The sequence below is a fragment of the Falco peregrinus genome, chromosome Z (genome assembly GCF_023634155.1).
Source record: "Falco peregrinus isolate bFalPer1 chromosome Z, bFalPer1.pri, whole genome shotgun sequence".
In the NCBI taxonomy this organism is placed as follows: Eukaryota; Metazoa; Chordata; class Aves; order Falconiformes; family Falconidae; genus Falco; species Falco peregrinus.
The window spans coordinates 9,982,385-10,003,465 of record NC_073739.1 but is presented as its reverse complement, the minus strand read 5'-3'; the positions used below and the strand labels follow the sequence as shown (position 1 = coordinate 10,003,465).

Below are 21,081 nucleotides of genomic sequence, written 5' to 3'. Positions count from 1 at the left end.
AAAACTCACATGTCTTTCACACCAAAACAACTCTTTATGCTCCAGTGATGCTATAGTGTGACCAACCTGTTGCTGGTCTTCCTGGACTGGCTGTGGGATTCTGGAAAGTTGTATATTACCCAGGTCAGGAGGCATCAGTCCTTTTTACCTCCATTTTTGTCTTGACGGTGCCACTGATTCATGAAGTTGCAGAAGAACAAAAAAAAAAAAATAAAAAAAATTCACATAAGACCTGATTCAGAGTCTGCCAAAGCTGCTGAAGTATGTTCATTCATTTAACTGGAACTGGTTCACATCTCCAACATATTCCAGTGTCCTAAAGTAGGTGGGGAAGATAGAAAGATCTAGACCCACCTTGCCACTCTAGCCCTGTTGACTGCACTGCGAGGAGCAGGAATTAAACACATCCCTCAATAAGGATTAATTCATAAAATTCTCCTCTTTCTAGTTCAATCTTTATATGACATAGTTTACCTCATTTTAAAATAGCACATTAATTTTCTTACTGTAAAAAGGGGGCAGGTTTTCTAACGTGATATTTGATACAAAGACATTACTAGAAGGGTATGTATCATGAAACCTTCTTCTACATCTTCAGCGTATAGACAAATGTATATAACAAGACAAAGATTATTTACTTCCTAGCATTCTTCAGGTACAAAATGTAAGAGTCACAGGAGATGCAAGTTTTACCTTTCCACTTTAGTTCGAAGGCCAGATCTAAGTGTCTACCAGCGATGTAGATTAGTGTGTTATTTTCCTGTCATCATATGAAGCATACTCTTTTACAAGTAACATAAATTGGTTACTTTTTGTTATTTTTTGCCAGCTCCAAAAGCTCTCTCTTAAGACTCACCCAAGATTTTTGTGCTTTCTGCTGCTGGTAACACAGGTTTTGAAAGGCAAACAGCAGCCTCATTGGCATCCTTTGCCTTTACTCACCCTGTGAAAGGTATCCCTGATAAGAAATGAGGAGAAAAATTATCTTGAGAATGTGGGAGAAAACATAGGAGTTTATATGTTCTGTTCCAGTTGTGTACAACTTTGCAAGAATAATGTAAGTGAAAAGTAGTAATAAATCATTGTCATTCACAGCATTCCTGTCATTTATTGAACTAGGTACTCTTACAGGGTCTCCTGGAGAGTGCTGAGAAAGGCATATTCTTCTGCACCCAGCTTTTCAAGCAGAACTATGTGTGAGGTCCATAAAAACTTGAGTGTGGATGGCAAACCAGCCTCTCTTTGGCAAACTGGTAAAGGACCATACCTGTGAGACCAGAGTTTGCTTCCAAGAAGTGTGGCTGTATTGGTTTTTCAAACAGGCCTACAGAAAGAATGCACTGATTAAAGCAGTGTGTGCAGGTGGCTCACACAGGCATGCGGTCCGACTGTGAAGACTGGAGGGGGATGTGCAGACCTCTGCACGCAGTCTCCATTTGGTACCATCTATTAACCGTAGTCTTCCCTGTGAGGAACTCACCAGCAGACAAGACTCCCAGCCTTGTGTACAGCCGTCCTGCCGCTTCTTTTTCCACACCTGTCCATAAGAACTGGAAAAGAAGCCGCTGTGCCAGCAGCAAGGTGGGGGCAGTGTATGGGGATAAGGGCAGGGACAAGCTGCTGCTACTGACAATCATTTGCTGAGTTGTGAGCATGGTTCAGACAGAAGATTCGTGTTTTCCCAAAGCCCAGGGCAAATGGAGAGCTTGTGCTAGGTCCTGTGGTGGCCTTCCACAAACTGCAGGAAAAAATACCAGCAGAAGCTTCTCTACCCAAAGTTAGAGACAAAGGGTATGATACTTAACTCCTGAAATCTCCTGGGGAAAGGTTATATTCTTGTCATGTGGGCAGAGGGTGGCACTTTGGAATGTAAACTTCCAAATATTTAAGCAAATCTATTGGGGCAAAAAACCTTTGAATTAACAAAAGGAAAATACAGAGGGAAAAAAACTTGGAAGGATATTGTTAAAGTAAAACAGTGGCATGACTTGGAAAACTGAAAAAAATCTATAAATATTTCGATTGAGGTTTTTTTTTCTATTTATTTGTTTTGATATTTTTAGTGTTTCTGTTCAATGAACTGAAAGGTCAGATTTCATAAAGCACTTTCCCAAGCACTGCCTGCCTCTGATCACATGGCTGTTTGATGATGTTTCACTTTTACTTGAACAGACTCATGTATTCTTCCACCTTGATCTTAAGGATGTGGGAAAAGAGATTAAACATTTCTTTTAATGTCTGAGCCCCAGTCTGTCTTCATTGGTGCAAAATTTTTTTGCAAATTGCTTGGCACATTTAGGTGAAGGGTCTGTCCCTCTGTCCGGTTTCTCTGTCAGCCCATGATGCCTGTGTCATGGGACACAGTGATGATCTACATGTTCAAGTGGTGTCTGTGATTCATCAGGTGGGATGAACAAGTTGTGAAGTTTTCATTGCTTTTGAGGATTTGCCATTGTAGCAAGTAAGTGTGAATCAGTTCTTTCTTCTGTAGACATGAAGCTGTGGTAGTAGTTGCTAAGCTCAAGTCCATATGATTTAGAAGAAAAAAATATTTCAGGCTAAGCATGGATTGTAGCTGTGAAAAAATCTGAATCACTTGCACAGAGAATATTTGACAATGACTTGCTGAAACCGGAGGAAATTCAAGCAGCAAATTTGGAGCTCTGTTACTACTGAAAAATAGGAAATAATAAATGACTTGTCATATTTATTAAAAAAAGTCAGAAAAAATACACCTCTGCATGATGTCTTATTTTCGCTTTTTTTCCATTAAAAGATAACAACTTTGAATATTGTGTGTTTGTCTTTCTGTCCATTTATTCAGGGCCTTTGTGGATCTCTGTTCTGGATTAGGACACTACTAGGATTATTGTGCAGCTCTACCAGTTATTAAATTTACACTGTAGTTTCCATGATAAGACTTAATTTTTAGTTGCTTAAAAATATGGAACTTTTTACGCTGGAAAGTTCTTTGCTATCTGTTGTCAGACTGTGTGCTCAAATTTGGGATTCCCAATGGTCTCCAGTCTTCTTGTTAGGTATATCTGCAAAACCCATTGGTAAGATGCCCCTTCACACTCCAGGAAGGTATTGCAACGTCCTACTGAAATCAGCTCTGTACCTAGTTCTGGCAATGGTGACTGTGAGCAATTTTCATTAACATAATTTGTTGAGGTAAAGCAGTGAGATGAATTTTTTTTCAGTATTTTTCTTGTAGAAAGCAAGAACATCATATATCCAGTTTCACTATGAGTGAAAAATGCATCTATGTAAAGAAAACTGCTTTCTAAATTTTCATGAACTGTATTTTGTCTGGACATTTTATTAATCTCAAAAACACAGCTATTTATTCTCTGAAGAAAAATCTTATGAAAACATATGTAGTGATTATGTGATTATAAAATCTTAACTCACAATGCACAAATTTCAGTAGGCCTTCAAATTCACAGAGGCTGACTTTGCAAGCTGTAGTAACATTATTTTAGTGTAGGGGCTGAACATAATGAAAAGTTTACAGTAAAATAGATATGATGTGCAATGCAGATTATGACTTCCCTCATTGCACCCTAAAACTTTACTTGCTGTGCTGCTTTATCTGTCGACAGAGCCATTTATATAGAAGTATGGTTAAAAATCATTTTCTATTTCTACTCTGTTAGTTGTAACTGAATATTTATCCATTATTTTTCTGATCATAAGGCTGATAAATAGATGGAAGAACAGATTTATAAATAACAAAGGACAATAATGAACTAAATTACAATATGACATCGCAGGCACAATTACAGAAAATTCACTGGACTGAGGCAAAAACGTCAAAAGGAATAAGCCTTAAGCAGCCAAATAGTTGATACTAAAGAACGCAGCAGAAAGAGCCATTATTTCAACAAAACTATTTGAAATATTGATCAAAATGCTATTGATTGAAAGACAACAAATATTTGAAATTCCAAGAGTGTTCTATAGAAACGAAGCTGCTGATTCATTGTGATTTCTACATTTTGGGAAAAAAACGATGACAGTGCAGTTGTGCTTTACTCATTTCAGAGCGGGACAATCAGGTCTGGTGGAAAGGCTACATTACTTTTGATGGCAGCAACACTACAACATATTTATATTGCTTCCATCAGTGGGATTCCAGGACACTTTTGTTAATGTCATTTCCACATGGCAGTCAAAACTCTAAAAGCAGTACAAGGATTTGAGGGTTTTTCAAAAGTTGTATTTTATAAATGGTTTACAGATGGTTCACAGGTTGAAGGTGAGTGCTAAAGTTTCTGAGCCTTGCAGCATTTGGGCCTCTGACTTCAAGCAGAGCCAAAATGCCACTGAGACCATTCAAACACTGTTCTCTGCTGTAACCTGACAGTGATGAATGGACCTGCAACAGACAGACATCCTGGCAGGGACAGACTGTCCCATAAGTCAGGATATGTACTGCCTTCTTTTCTGGCAGTTAAGGATGTTCCTTCATGTTTCTGTTGTCCCTGCTGGCACTTTTGTCTAAATCAAGCAGCCGTCCCTGTTAGGGGCATCAAGGTGTGAGGTTTGCATTTTGCTTTTTCATAGTGAGATGTGCAAGTATGTCCCTGCTTCTTCCTTTGCAAGCTTGCAAAGCTCCTCTCAACCTCCCTTGTCTTTTTGTCTTGCTGCTCATCTAACTTCCGTTTCTTTTCCAGAGAGAAAACATGACCACACATCATCTTGGCCACCCAAAATTTCCTGTATGGAGATTACCAAAGTGGCAAGTCCTTATCCACATGCATTTGCTACCTACATTTCTATTCTTGGACCTGGATGGTGGAGAACGTGGAATAGCAAAAACTACCCAAGCATTTTATGTCCTCAGGTTTCTGTAAACTTGGTTGAAAAGTCTGGGAACAGTTTTCTAGCCATAGCAATTGCTCGTGATATGCCTCTGTGTACATACAGACATGTATTTACACTGGTGTGAGGCCTGGGTTTGCTTTTTCTCCTTTCTGTTTATTATTATTATTGTTGTTGTTATGATGATGATGATGATGATGATGATGATGATGATTGATTGATTGATTGTTTAAATCTCTCCCTAGTCTTTTCCTTTTTGTCCTGATTTTGGCTGGGATAGAGTTAATTTTCTTCTTGGTGGCTAGTGCAGTGCTGTGCTTTGGATCTGGTGTGGGGACAGTGTGGTCAGGGCACTTTTCAGTTTCTCAGTCCCTGCCAGCAAGAGGGCTGGAGGGGCACGGGAAATTGGGAGGGGACACAGCCAGGGCAGCTCATCTGAACCAGCCAGAGAGGTGTTCCAGACCAAGGCACATCATGCTTGGTATATACACTGAGGGGTTGCTCAGGGGCTGGCTGGGCATTGGTCAGCAGGGGATGAGCAGCTGTACTGTGCAGCACTAGGTTTCTTTTCTCCCTTCTATTTGGACTCCTTTCTTCTCCCCTTCTCCCTCCTTTTCATTGTAACTGCTATTATCATTACCATTATTCTTTTAAAAAAAAAATACTTCCAATTGTTACATTGTTCTTATCTCAGCTCCTGAGTTTTACATTCCTTTCTGGTTCTCCTCCCCACCCCTCTGGGTGAGGGGGACTGAGCAAGTGGCTGTGTGGTGCTTAATTACCAGCTGGGGTTAAACCCTGACACTTTCTAAAACCAGATTTTCAGCTGATGGAAAAAAATCAGTGGGAGTTTACCAGTTAACAGCACCAAAGCATAATTCCTTTCTTTTAAAATCCAGAATAATACCTCTCAGGTTTTTTTCTTATTTTCCTCTGCATTTTAGCAGAAGTCTTTCTAAATAATATATTATGCTTTTACAGGACTCAAGTGTGCTGAAAAAATGCTATTAGGGTTGGAGAAAACACCCTGTTCATTCACCTATCCATCCATCCATCCGTCTGTCCACCCGTCTAATCACTCACCCTATTTTTAGGTCTTCAGTTATGACTGTGAGGATGCACTGTTGCTCGGAAGTGGCTTACCAGCAAAAGGCTGAAAGAGAAGTCAGTTAAATCAGCCAACAAAACTTGCATTTTGCACTGAATTAGCCACTGTTCTTCTGTGTCTTGGTATCTTCATAGACAAGCAGCAAACGTGACTTGTTTGTCACACAGCTCTCATGCCTGTGAAACAGTAATGCTATAAACGTATCGTAATGCGCATTGTGAGAGGTACCACATGAGGTCTGATGGCATGGAACAAGGGACAAGGACAGTGCATCATCCCTAAGCAACCTTGACCCCCAGGGGATCACAAATCAATGTGAGCTCGTCCCCTGCTGGCTTTGCTGTGTTACAGGGACTTACGCAAGCATGAGCTGGGAACATCACGATATTGGCAGTGACCTCTGCCTCAGGAGGAAAGGCGTACCATGCTTGCAGGCAGGCAGGTAGAGCAGAACCTTTGCTATGTGGAAGAGGTCTTATACACAGTGTAAAGCCATCAAGGACTCTAAATTTATGAGCAATTCAGGTAAGCATTTCTTCTTGTAGGCCTCTGATTTGCCTCAATTTTTAGAAGATACTTTTTCTCTCAGGCTTCTGGAAAACAGCCACAGTCTCTCCTCATTTTCCATCACTGTATTTGCTACCGTGGTGGCTGCTGTTACATTCTGGTGTTTCTGCACGCTGAGTAGCCTGAAGTTCTCCCTCTTAAGCTGATTGCTGTGGCTGCAAGTGCCACTCTGCAGGGTGGGTTTCCAGGACTCATTAAAGAGATTACATTTACACTGGTAGTTTATCCTGTAAACACACTTTACCTCTGAAACTGTATTTGCCAGTTGCTGCTCCGCCTTGCAGCATGAAGTAAGATGGCATGGATTTGGTGGTACAGGAGCTTGCAGTGTTTCTCTTCTTTTTGAGTTTGCCTTTTGACATTTCTTTTTTTCTGTGTGCTTTTTAAATGTTCACGTGACAAAGAAATCCCTACCTTTTCTTCCCTCCCTCTCTGCCTTCGAAAATATATCTGTATTAAGTACAGTTAAGGTATGAGTGACTCCTCCAAAAGAGAAATGTGTCTTTAAGAATGTTGCTAAAATGCCTGGGCAGTACAAATACCAGGTGAGATGCAAGGAACTATGGTTTATGACAATTTCATTAATCTCCCTCACACAGGGGTTTACTATGGCTGCTCCAGGCAGAAGGTAGAAAGACAGTGTTGGCTACAAGTTCGTCATTTATGTCCACTATAAAGGATATCCAGGAAAAAAAAAAACAGTGACCTACAATGGATGAACTGTGTGTTGCAACAACTGAACTTCTAAATCTGTATTTAAAGGAACTCATAGGGTTGTTTCTTAGCTCTGGTTCAGGGAGTTGAGCCCAGAAATGAGCATTACTATCACTTGTCTGACCTGCAGAATAAGACAAGTCATATATCCTTTTCTAATAATGTCTGCCCTGAACACATAAACTGTATGTAAGCCACTCCAGCTTTTCATTCGGAGTATAGCAAGTCAGAGATCTGGAGGTTCCATAGCATCCTTAGGTAAGATCAGGACTTAGTGTTCTGCAATGGTAAACTCATTGAAGGACATCACACATCTTTAAATTTGGTACCTGTTTGGGTATTGATTGGACTTAAGCCTTTAAAAAGAGCCTTAGAGGTTTCAAGGGGCTATGTCTTATTTCATCTAGTTTCATTTGTTCATCACTATCATGGTATGGCCTTAGAGGAGAAAGATGACATGTACATTGAGGACTTTGAGGACTTTGGGTTGAAACTGTCTATCCATGTGAAGCAGAGAGCAATGAGGCAATGCTGGTTGCAGCCACTCCATATTTCAGAGAAGCAGGTCCCTTGATGATGTGAATCAGACACAGCTTTTTGTACAAGCCTTACAGAAACTGTTTTGGCTTTCTGAGCTCACTCCCTTTCCAAATTGTAAAAGAGTACGAAAAGCTGCATCACCTGTTTCCCCCTGTTGTGCCGGTGCAGAATGTCACCTCTGTCTCTGCTGGGCTGCACAACTGGCAACCTGCCTGTCCTCAGCCATCCAAATGCTGGGTGAGGTCATTGCATTATCTTCTGTCATGTCCTGGGCTGGGGAAATTTTCCTTGGGTGAAAGCTGAAAAATGTCCTTTGAATACCTATGGCAGGCTACATGCTAGTGCATCTTAGGGTTATCAGAGAAACAATACAGCCAAGAACTATGTAATGTAATTGATGTGAAATAAGACCAGAAGCTAATTCCAGGTTTCAGACCATTAGTTCCCAATTCAGGCAACCTGAAAATTTTTACTAGCTTAATATTGTTTGGTTCTTGCCCTGGTTTCTATTGGGACAGAATTAATCTTCCTAGTAGCTGGTACAGTGCTGTGTTTTGGATTTAGTATAACAATATTGATAACACACGGATGTTTTAGTTGTTGCCAAGTAGTGTTTATACTAAGCCAAGGAGTTTTCAGTTTCTTAGGCCCTGCCAGCGAGAGGGCTGGAGGGGCACGGGAAACTGGGAGGGGACACAGCCAGGACAGGTGACCCAAACTAGCCAAAGGGATATTCCATACCATGGGATGCCATGCTGAGTGTATAAACTGGGGGAAGCTGGCCAGGGAGGGCAGGATTGCTGCTGGGGGACTGGCTGGGCATCAGTCAGTGGGCAGTGAGCAATGAGCAATTGTATTGTGCAACACTTGATTTGTTTTCCTTGGGTTTTATTTCTCTTTTTCTTTTCTCATCTCCCTTTCCATTACTACTACTACTACTACTACATTATTATTATTCTTATTATTACTATTATTATTATTATTGTTGTTGTTATTGCTATTGCTACTGCTATTGTTATACTTTATTTTAATTATTAAACTGACCTCAGTCCACATGGTTTAGCCCTTTTTCCCTCTGATTGTCTTCCCCATCCCATTGAGGGAGCAGGGGGAGCAAGTGAACAGGTGTGTGGTATTTAGCTGCTGTGTGGTATTTAGCTGCTGGCTGGGGTTAAACCAGGTCCTGCTTGGGCCGCTACAGAAGGTTCTTTCAGCAGTATATGGTGTGAGGGTTTTTGGTGAACAGTGTTGCCAGGTCTTTGAAAACTGGTTTTGGTGCTAACAAAGGGGAAAAAAATAACTCATCATGTTCCTAAAATTCAGCTGCCTGTTTGGAAATTTAGCATTTAAGTGCCCACTATTAAATAATATAACAATAATACTTGTATACATATATGTAATATAAATAAGGACCCTGTAAGTCCAGAATTTTGCTAGTTCATGTGTCTGTTGATCCAGATGTTTCAAAGGCTTGAGGAGACAAATTTAGCCTCAGATACTATCTGCTGCAATATTTGCTCTTATCTTGTGTGTCCTGTTTTATTACCTCAACACAAAATGTATCCCTTCTTTTTCTCTGCTGTCAATCTGTGTTTGAGATTCTGTGACACTGTGATCTTTCATTTTCCTGCAGTGGTTTTCTTCTTTCCCATTTCTCTGTGTTCTAAGCCTTCAGTGGGCTGAGGTATTGAAAATGCACCTCTGCAGTCTGGACTTTTAAGAATTTTTGGCATAGGTTCCCAGGATACTGAGGCACAGTCCAAGAGGGTGTGATTGGAAAGATGGCAATTATGACAGGATATTCACACCAGGGACCAAGGAGACCATGTTGCATCCCAAGTACAAAACTGATACACATTGAATTACCTGAAATTTTTTGTTGTGTTTCAAACCAATTTAGCTGCTAGCAATTCTGGGAAAGGATACAGAAGGCAACACATTTTGTGAAAAATATAACTACTGCTTGTTCAGACCTCCTGGGAATTCAAAGTATTGACTGGGAACGAGGCAGTGGAGAGAGGATTATTTAGTCTGTATTTGGACAAAGCCAGAACTGTGCTTTTGATGAAGGTCTTTTTTGTGATGCAGTCATGAGTGGCTTGAGATCATAAATCCTGTATAAATCACAAGATGACCATATAATCCTTTTCATTCTTACAGGGCTCTGTGGTAAACCTTTATATTTGGAGCATATCACAGCTCACAAGCAAAGATGTCACTGTACAAATTAAATTTACTCATATTCTCTAAAGGAGATATTAATTCACCAGTGATTATCTAATCTTTATTTTCAACTCAAATCTGTGTGTCTTGTTTCCAGTTTCTTTTTATTCTTTTCTCTTTGTAGAAACAGGTATTTCTAACCAACTTCTATCTGTCCTCCCACTTCTGTTTTAAATCCATTACAATAATTTGATCTGTAAATCTAATCCAAAACCTGCTGAAGTGAATGGAAAAGATTTTTAATGTAATTTTCTTATTCCTGAGTGTGATGCTTTAACCCTTATTTTGGAAAAACAAATAAAGAAAAATAAAAAAAAAAAGAAAAGAGAGATAGCTATTGAGATATTTACAAAAAAGGCAAGGATTCTTTACTAAGTATCTGTGGATACATTTTGAATTCATGTAAATTAGTATTATTTTAATAATTTAGATTTTATAAAACTCAGATGTGGTGAATGATAGCTGTTAGTATATTGCATTCTGCAACATTTTTACCTAGATATTTTATGACATTTCTTTGCACTTTTCTTTCCTGGATTGTTTTGTGTTCTTTCTTTTCAAAGTTAGTATCTTTCTAAAGTGTATCTCAAAGTCACCTTTTCTCCTTTCTATTCTTCTCTACGGTGTATGCAGTTTCCCACAGCTGAAAACAGAAGATGCAACTAGCTGGAACAAATGCAGAATTTTATTTTGATTGGCCTCTTCTTTCTTTTTCCATAATCTGGGGAGTTACAATGCAAAATCCCTCTTGTGTCAAAGTCTTTAAAATGTAGACTAATAAAGCAAATATACCAATAATCGGTGCTTAGTGCCGCTTGTTATTTTTATTTCTAATTCTTTTTTAAACTGTAAACATGTTCACATTCATAACATGGAAAAATAGATCTATTTTCCCCTTCTTTTAAACATGTTGGTTTTTATAGGTCTTCACATCATTTAACACTAAGGCCCCACGTGAGCATGCTTGGTTATATGACATAAGATCATCCACAGACCCACAAAGGAGCTCAGAGAGACAATGTGGGGAAACAGAGGAACCCAGGTAACACCCAGTCCTGATCACATGGACTGAATGGGCCAGAAAGTTGATGTGCTGCTATCTTACAGGGCATGCCTGATTTCTGCGGGGGTTTTAAGCTGAAAAAAAATCCAAATCTGTGCATGCAGAACAGACAATTGACATACTGTAATAACCAAAGTGGTCACATTCATAGCTTAGTAATAGCTTCATTGCTCATGAGGAATGTTCCATATCTAAGTTGCAACTACTTACCTTACAGTTACAGCAAGAACCTAATACCTGTCATTAACTAGTCGTCTTTGGAGTCCTGCAGTGTTTGCAGGGTACAAGCTCCCATTTGCTTTGAGCCACCCTGTTTCTGAGTTGTCCATCCAGGAAAGGGTACCCAAATGCATGGCTTGGCCTTAGTCTTACTCTGTCAGTCTCTTTTTCTGAGCAATTGACTCATAGGTTGTATGCCCCAGCCCCATGGAACTTTTCATTTCCACCACCAGATAGTTTCATGTGATCAACCATTTTGGTTTTACCTAAGAGCTGGATCAGTAAGGCCATGGTGCTTTATTTTACACAGCGTACCATTAAGACCATTTGTTCCTACAGTGTGTGGCTTAGTATATCGTTATTTCCACACTGTTTATTCCGGACTGCACAACTAAAGAAAAACAATCCTTTTCCTGTATTAAGATACAACTTAGTGCAAATACATGTCATAAGGGAATAAATATAATAATCCACTTACATTTTCCAATCAATAGTGTGTTATAAGGGAATGAATACAATAATGCGCTTACATTTTTCAATCAATAGTGGATACCTTCCTGGAGGATACAGACAATTCAGGAATACTGTGCATATGATACACCCCACCCCCAATAATATTAAATATCCTTTTCCCAAAGAGTTTAAAAAATCTCTTTTAATGCTTGTCTTTATTTCTTACTGGCCAAATTAGTATAACTGATGATAAAGTGATTTTTGCCATGTCAAGGAGGTTTTGCAATCTCTGTCTTCACTTTGACCCAAGAGTTTTCTCATCCATTTTCTGCCTGTCCTGCTGAGGAAGGGGCATGAGCATGTAGTGGGTGGGTGTTTGACCCTTCTCTGAAGTGTTCTTATCACAGGTGTACAGGCTCCAAAACCTGTGGGTGACCTGCCCTTAGGTACCAGGTGTGTGGTTTGGATGGCCTGGGCCATAGTCCCTGAGGCTGTCTGTAAACCAGGGGTATCACCGTGGCCTTATGTCAGAGGATGTGGCCAGGACAAGTGCATTAAAAGGTATGAGACAGCAGCACGTCATGATGCTAAATAAGGACATGGCATTACTCATAGTGTATACTGGTCCACAGTGTGTTACCACACAGTAACACAGACTGTATTACCAATTACTCTTTGATTTTCTTTTCCCATTAGTAATGGCTCAAATAACTTCAACCTTCCAGCTGGCAGTTTTTCTTGCACTGTATTAGTAGGCAATTAACTGCCTTTAGAAGCAGCCTACTACACTGTTTCTTCTTGGTCAGTCTTTATGTCTTTAAGCTGCTGTGATCAGTGCAAATTTTGAGAGCTTTTTAGCAAAAAACTTGGCTAATTTATTGTCTCCTGCTGTGGATCCCCAGAGATGTGTACAGCCTAAATCAAGACAATATATCTTGTCAAAGTGAAGAATGAGTTGAAAAAAGCTTTCATAAAGGGTGTAAATAAACAACAAAATGTGTATCTATAGATTTCTAAAACTGGAGTCTCTACAGACCAGACAAGTAGACTTAAAAATGCTTCCACAGCTGGAGGTAACTCCTTACAAGTATTACCCCTATTGTATGCCCCTGATCAGCTATGGTTTGTGGTAGGAAACATTGAGGTAGTTGTTAATGTGTTATCCTCTAAATCTGCCCTCCCTCACTCCAGCTCCCCCACATAACTTCTTGTCTCAAGGACACAAAAAGGTTCATCAGTTCTGTCATAAATATTCTATTACCGAAATATTACCCAAACATCAATACCTATTTTGACAAGTACAAATATAAGAACTGAAAGTGAACAAGCATCTAGAGGAAAATATAATCCTTGAGATATTTTCTTAGATATCTTGAGGACTGATAAATTGCTGAAGATGATGTACACAATGTAATGCTTACAGATGTATTACAGAGAGCAAGAGACACACAGGGTGACTACCCAATGAACCTCTTGATTACAGAAATTTTGGATAACTGCTGAAAGTTGGAATGGGAAAAAAAGGAAAACCAAAGAAAATAAATTATTCTAAGGAAATGAGACTGGAGCTTCTAAACCATTTTAGGACTTAGAGGAATGAAGCTGGGTTAATTAACATTCATAACATACAGCTGTGGGCTGGCTTCAGGGTCCGGGGGGTGGGGTGGGGTGGGTGGGGAGTGGGTGGGGGTGTGGGGTGTGGGGTGGGGGGGTGGGTGTCCGATGTAGATAAAGTACATCTGTGGCTGGTTCTGTTAAGTGGTTGAGCAGCCAGTGAAGAGAGAGCAGCTGAGGAAGAGAGAGGAGGAGGAGGAAGCAGAGAGAAGAGAGAGAATGCATACCCTGGATGAGGAGATACTAGCAGAAGGCAGCAGGACTGGCATGAAGTGTGTGTTGGTATGTGGTGGTAAAAGTCTTTGTTGCAGCTTGATAGTTTGGAGAGTGCTGTGACAGAAAGGCATGTTGCTACAGCATCAGGTGAAATGAGAGGTAGATGCAAACAATTGCCTGAACGTGAATGCCCATGAATTCTTACAAGTGCACTTGAGAAGCTTGTGGCTGAGTTGTCTGAAATCAGGGAAGCATCTATGTATTGAGGGCTGATCGTTACAGTAATTCCCCCTGGAGGAAATCAGGGAAACCACTTTCCAGCCAGCATGTTGTGAATCTCTGCAAGGCACAACTCACCAGCCATAGTGCTGCTAGTGAGTAGGTTCTAAGAAGAATTCTATAGAATTATAGAACAGCTTGGGACCACAAAGATCATCTAATTCCAAGCCCCCTGCCATGGGGGGCTTCCACTAGACCAGGTTGCTCAAAACCCCATCCAACCTGGCCCTGAACACTTCCAGGGATGGGGCATCCTTGGCTTCTCTGGGCAACCTTTTCCATTGCCTCACCACTGTCAAAGGGATGACTTTCTTCCTTATATCTAATCTAAATCTACTCCCAGTTTAAAGCTATTACCCCTTGTCCTATCACTACATGCCCTTGTGGAAAGATGAACCACAACTCACATATAAATAATTACAAATCACTGTTTCACAGACAAGATAGATCCTATCACCCACAGTCTCATAGACCTGTGAAAAATAGGTGCAACAGCCTGTCATATACTAGTTAAAGTGAAAGAAAGAGGACAAATAGTAATGCAGTCACTAATGAGGGAAAAGCACAAAAATGAGGAATAATTCAGGTTGTAAAGCACCCCAGGTCTCTTCTTCAGCCTCCTGCTTAAAACAGAATCATACATGAAGACAGACTGCTTTGCTCAGGGCTTTAGGCAGTTGAGGCTTAAAATTCTCCAAGGTGACACAACCTCTCCAGGCCCTCACTCCATCTGTCCTTGTGGAGAAAAAACTTTTTCCTGACTTCCAGCCTAAGCCTTTTTAGTTTCACCTGATGCTACTCTCTCTTGTTCTTCTGTTGGGCACCTCTATGAAGAGCCTGACCTCAGACCCTTGATCCCCTCCCTGTAGGCACCAAGGTGCTTTCAGGTGTCCCAAAGCCATCTTTGCTCCAGGTTGAATCATCCCTGGCCCCACAACCTCAACTCATAGGCTTAGTGCTCCAGTCCCACTCCCTTGGTGGCCTCTCCTGGTCTTGCCCTGTTTTGTTGACTTCTGTCCTGATTTGTAGGCTCAAAACTGGACCCATGACCCAGCTGTGGTCTGACAAGTGCTAAACAGAGGGGATAATACCTGCTCTCCCTCTGGGCTTTTGTCCTTGCTGAATTTGATTGAACTATTTTTAGCTCATTTTCCCCCATGCTAGTCCCTGTGGGTGGCAGCCCTGCTCTTACACATATGGACTGGCCCCCCAGTTTGGCATCATCCACAAACCTCATGATGGATCTCCTTCACTTTCCCTATGCCAATAGTTAAAAAATTAAATAGGACACATCCCAGGACAGACACCTGCTGCACCCCAGTTGTCACCAGCCTCCAGGTACAGCTTGGTAACTACTGCCCTGTAAACCTCTCTCTTGCAATCAATTTTTTTGGTTGGCTGGTTGTCCATTTTTTTATCTTGGGAATCAGATAAAGGACATCAGGGCATCTAGATTTCCTTCTTTGTTTTTCTGTGAGGATATCATGCTTTGCATTTGTTCTGTGCCTTTGAAAACGATGTATATTCCCTCCCTGGAGGAAACTGTAAGATTTGAGTAATTTGGCTTGTTCTTAAAACAAGGTTTTTGGTTTATGGCTGGACTTGATGGTCTGAAAGATCTTTTCCAACCTAAATGATTCCATGATTCTATGATTCTATGTTGTCCTATCCTGGAGTAAGGAATATTAAGTGATTTCATTCAATGTTCTTGCCTCTGTGCCGATGGCATTATTTAACATGCATGATGAAGTACATGTCTGCCTCTAGTAAATACAGCCGCAATTCTGCATATTATTTTAGCAAGTGCTTGACAGTAAACAACCGGACACACACACACACATTGATTTTTCTACTGTAAGCTGCAGTGTCTGTAACATACTGTAACTAAATCTGTTGGCAGATGTGTATTTCACAGAATCAGAATCACAGAATGGTTAGGGTTGGAAAAGACATCTGGAGATCAGCTAGTGCAATACCCTGCTACAACAGGTAGCTAGAACTGGCTGTACAGAGTCACATCCAGGTGGGTTTTGAATTTCTCCAGAGAATGAGACCCCACATCCTCTCTGGGCAGCCAGACGACACCCACTACACCTCATCTACCCAGGCAACTGTTCCATCATAGGAGGCTATCAGGTTGGTCAGTCATGATTTCCCCTTGGTGAATCCATGTTGACTGCCCCTGATCACATTCCTTTCCTCCACATGATTGGAGATGACCTCCAGGATCAGCTGTTCCAACACCTTTCCTGGGACGGAGGTGAGGCTGACAAGCCTGTAGTTTTCTTTTTCCTCCTTCTTGTCCTTTTTGAAGACTGGAGTGACATTGGCTTTCCATTCCAGTTCTCAGGCACACGCTCTGTTTTCCATGACTTTTCAACTGACTTAATTGTGTTTGTACCATGAAGAACACCTACAGCTGGAAGCATTGGGCCTGTATCGGTTTTTCAGACATTAACACATAAGAACAAGTGCACACTGAGAGAGCTTGTGTTACATGTGAAAATGCATGTGACAGAAAAACAAGGAGTCATTTATTAATTAACAAATAGCACAGTAATATTTCACTAAGTACAGCTAGAACAGCAGCAGAGGAAAGAGCAAAGACACACTTTTTTCTTTGGATTTTTTTTTTTGTGTGTAATGCTCCGTATCACTTATGTATTTAAGAGAGAAGGATAATACCAGTAAGTAAAAGTGGTAATAGAGAAAAATGTCCTTTTTAACTTTTTATTTCACACAAAGTAGTTGTCAGCATTTTTCTTGGGGAACATCCTACAGACATACTGCAGTGCAACATGTTGTATTACAGTTTGCTTCTAGGGTATAAGGAAAACTAATCTGACATTCCTAGACAGAGCTGGGTCAGATCTTTTTGCTTGGTATTGCTTACAGGTATTTTCTCTCCAACATTTTTTGACTTGCTTTTGCTCCCTTAGGTTACTAAAAAAATAACAAGACACAGTTTAAAATTGGTCTTTCAGCAATTTATGTCAAAATACATATATACTGATCCTGTGAAAGCCCAGAGGACAGACTATGTATTTCCTGCTAGTCTGGTAGGGCAAAGGTCTTCTGGTATCTCAATATATTTGTATTAACCACTTCCAACATACTGGTTGCCAACAGCACTAAGTGCATTTGTGTTTAAGGTACAGATACTGCAAGGCTTGAAGGGGAACTGCCAATGTTTTGTTAGCATGACCACAGACTGTCATCATTTACTACCATCAAAGGGGCAGATGCAAATTTTTTCCCTTTCCATTTTGGTTATTGCAATGATAATGTCCATGAAAGTGGAAAGATAAAAAAATGTCTGCCTGCGTTTGGGTAAGCAGCACCCAATTCACAGAATCACTTGCAGTTATTTCCAGATGGGACAATATTCGTCCAAGAAAGCAAGTGCCCTGTGTCCACAGAGGGTGACTGATCTGAGAGTCCTACTGTGCTCTCTCTGCCCAGTCTAAGAAGTGCCAACAGACAGCTGGCCAACACAGCTCTGTCGCTGGCCCATAGTGATTGCTCCAGCTCTACTCTTTGAAGGGTACGGTGGAGCCAAGGATACATTTCCCTCCCATTTATTTTGAGCAAGGATATTTTTTTTTTCTATTCCTTGTATGTTCCTGCACAACCATGAAATCCAAACTGCATTGCAGCCCTTTTTGATTCAAATAATCCATTTTATAGGCTGAACTTGCTAAACCATTGCTTCAATACACCTTCTCTGTCACATGCTATTGACTTTAGTGCTACTACTGCTACTCCCTCAAGTGATGAATCTTTCTTCACAGGCTGGGAAGAAGAAAATCGATTCCAGAGTCCCAAACAAGGAATTAATTTGTCATGACTTCAGTAAGCACTATTATGAAGTTTTGTTCACCAGATCGAAGTTGTGGTGCCTTAGAACACTCTTAGAAAAGACAAAGGGGAAGTGGTGAGGAATGTTTTCTCTGTGGTATGCCGCATCTGTCTCTTTTGCATATTTATGTTTGCTTGTATGCATGGGTAATGATGGCAGAACAACTTCTTTGGAATTTGTTCAGGTGTGTGGACAAGTTGTTGCTACGTTAAGCTTTCAACTGCTTGCTTGTTTTAACCTTTCAGATGTGAAGCTTGTGCACATAATGTCATGTTTTAATTGATATGGCAAGTTAGTGGAAGTATTTTGTTTAGTTGTTTGGTTTTTTTTAATTTACCTTTTCAGTAGAATAACAGTCTTTCTGATCAACCAATACAGTTTGAGGAGTGCAAAAATTTTTTGAAAAATTAATCTCAGATCAGTTAAAGAAAATTATAAAAAAAGTTGATGGCTGAATAAACAAAAGAAAATCAGAAATAATTCTGAGTCATGTGTTGTGTTCTTACTTAGTAACAGGTTCTCCCCACACAGACTTCAGTTGAATTTCATTGCCTTCAGTGGTGTCTGATTAACAAATTTTGGGAAGGGTACAGACAAGAGCATAGGACTTGGGAAAACAAGGTAGATAAAGTAAATGATGCAGACCTCTACCATCTGTAAAGTTTTCCTACAGTCTGTCTACATAGTAACACAAATGCTTGTTTGTCCAAAGTCTGATTGCTTCTTTACTACTTTCCTGAAATGTGGCTTATTTTGCTTCATGATAATGTGCGACTGAGTTGTTATTGTAAGATTTTTATGTTTCTGCCTTTTAGATATAGCCATTGCATCGCCATCTTGATTATATATACAACTAAGAACGTATTTCTTTTATTTAAGTTTCTACTGGGCAAGCTTCCTACTGTTAATATAAAATTATATCAAATATTTTTTGAGACATAAGAAGCAACAGATTTTGTGTTTATCTGTCTACCCATCAATCTATATTTTTGAGAACATATTTTTTAGTAGTCATTCCCTTTCACACAAATTTTCAGATACAAAACCAAGCATGCAATTACTGAAAAAACATCTGTCTACCACTGATTTTTATCTTCCACTTGACCCAGTGGAATTGTGAGCTAGTAAAATTCATGCAGGCAAAAAAGGGAGCAGACTGAAGCAGAGCAAGAGGCTGGTTTTGTTGTGGTGGTTGGTTTGTTGGAAAAAGGTAAGTTGTATGTTTGTTTTTCTGAATCTCTATTTCTAAAGAAATGGGTTGGGGTGGTGGTGGTGGTGGTGGTGGGGAACACAGAGGAGGGGGAAAGGAAGTGGAAGAAATACATCCGAAGTCCCATCTTTCTAATGTAGATATTAACGATGAAGGGTTTGGCAAAGGCCTCTGTGAATGGACCCAGGCTGTGGGTCTGACTCTCCTGAACTCCAGCTGAACATCTGTTCCTCTAGTTCATTATTTTCCTGGTGTTTTCCCTGGTCTCCCCTCTCAAAGTGACTCTGTTGCTCCCATTTTGTACATATTTTAACTGCTTTTCCTGGGAATCTTAAAGTTGGCCAAAAATATTTCAAATTGTTTCCACAATGGATCCTGGTGAATGCAGTGAAAGTTGCCTCACATGCTCTTGGCATCTTTAAACCTCTGCCCTTTGGTAGCTGCTTCAGGAACTGGAGGCATTTTCTGCTGAGCTCCTGGTGACTCCTCATTTAATTTCATTATGGCTTATGACTTTTCAGCCTCAGCCCTCAAGATATGCTAAGCTTTTGATTAACCAAATTACTTACAAATGTAAACATTTCGTTGAGTACTTTAAGATGTTCACAGGGAGTAAAGGAGGAACACAGTGTATAGCTGAAAAAAATCAGCTGGATTAGAGACAAATAAAATTGTCTCTAACACCAGCTATTGCCTTATGGTGATTCCTGAGCATTGTATGGTAGAAAGGTAAAAAAGAAAAGCATGAAATCCCTTAACAGAGTAAACAGTACTAGACAGAGAACCATGTCTAGGCTGAAGCTCCATAGAAACAAAGAGTCATTGGAAGAAATTTCAAATACCGTTTTTATCTGTGTCTTTCCATGTCACAGTAGAAAGTCAGTTGAAGCATTTGCTCTATTTATTAATTGTTGGTTAAAACAGAGAGAGGAGCCCGACTTTAAAGCTGCACTATCAAAATAATGAACTGTGCTTTAAACTTGAGATGTGGAACATGAAATGGAGAAGCTACAAAAAGAAGGATGGAAGTACAGAGTGATTTCTAATTGATTACATCTTGAAGAGCTAATTTTACAGTTTTGCAAGGCTGACAGGAGGTCAGTTGTCATTTTAATCTGAGGCAATAAAGGTGAAATGGAAGATATAGAACTGATTTTTGACAAGACATCTGAAATTTGGCAAAAAGTAATCAGTTGTCAGAAGCATTGTGTTGTGATGTAGTTATGACTGAGAAAACTGAAAATTAGGAGAAAAAGAGCAAATGAGTAGGCAAAATTCAGAATCAACTCAAGCAGGCACAATATAAAGAAGCACATTCACCATGAAAACAACTGACAGTCAGCACATGGCTCTGCATTAAGGATGAATTTGTGTAGTATTTATGAGAACTGGGAATTAATGGAGGAAAAAGATTTCATGAGGAAGAGCTGATGGAGTCTTTAACAGAAATCATTGTTTCAGAAGGCTGAGTTTTATGAACAAGCTTATCTCTTTATCTTTGCAGTTAATTAGAAGTTGTGGTGTGATGGGGATGTCGTGGACACTGGCTGGGTAGAAGGCACTGAGAAAACTGAAAACATGTTAGCATAAGCAAGATTAAATAAGAGAAACACATGAAAGTTTTTATTGAAGTGTCAGCAGCTTTTTAGTATTTTACAACAACATAGTTATATTCTGCTCTGTTAGCATTTAGCTCACATTTACTCATTTCTCTAAGTCTTGGGGGTTACACTTACCAGTTAGACATAGATACTGTACACAGAACTAGATTTGGGTTCATTCTTTCAGTTTCTGAATACCTGTAATACTGATAAGAATGTTCTCCAGGTACTTAGAGTTTTTGCTTTTATTTTTTTTTCTTTTCATGCAACCTTTCTATCTCTGAATTCAACATAGAACATAGACAATCCAACAGAAAGCATAAGGAATGGTAGACTTTCAGTGTAGTAAATGCAGATTTCAAATACTTGATTACTTTAAAAAGTGAATGTGCTATTAATTGATTTGGGTTAGAGAATCAGATAAATATAAGAGGAAAGATAAATGAGTCATTATGAACCAAAATAAATATGCGTGAAAACTAATGAAATAATGAATTATTAATGAAGTTTATGGACTAGAAAGAAGTATGAAAATGACCTCTCTGAAATTATGTTCAGCTGCAATGAGATTTGGGTAGAAAGACTGGT

General features: G+C 39.8%; 1 long non-coding RNA gene across 2 annotated transcripts; it reads left to right on the top strand.

The window, feature by feature from the left end:
- Positions 1–6,364: 6,364 nt before the first annotated feature.
- On the top strand, positions 6,365–18,489 carry LOC114012044 (uncharacterized). Of its 2 annotated transcripts, none has more exons than XR_003554244.2 (3): positions 6,365–6,460; positions 10,903–11,021; positions 17,615–18,489. It is a non-coding gene; the product is annotated as an uncharacterized LOC114012044 (long non-coding RNA). The 2 variants fall into 2 exon arrangements; XR_003554245.2 differs by lacking the exon at positions 17,615–18,489 and adding an exon at positions 12,724–13,000.
- Positions 18,490–21,081: the final 2,592 nt, after the last annotated feature.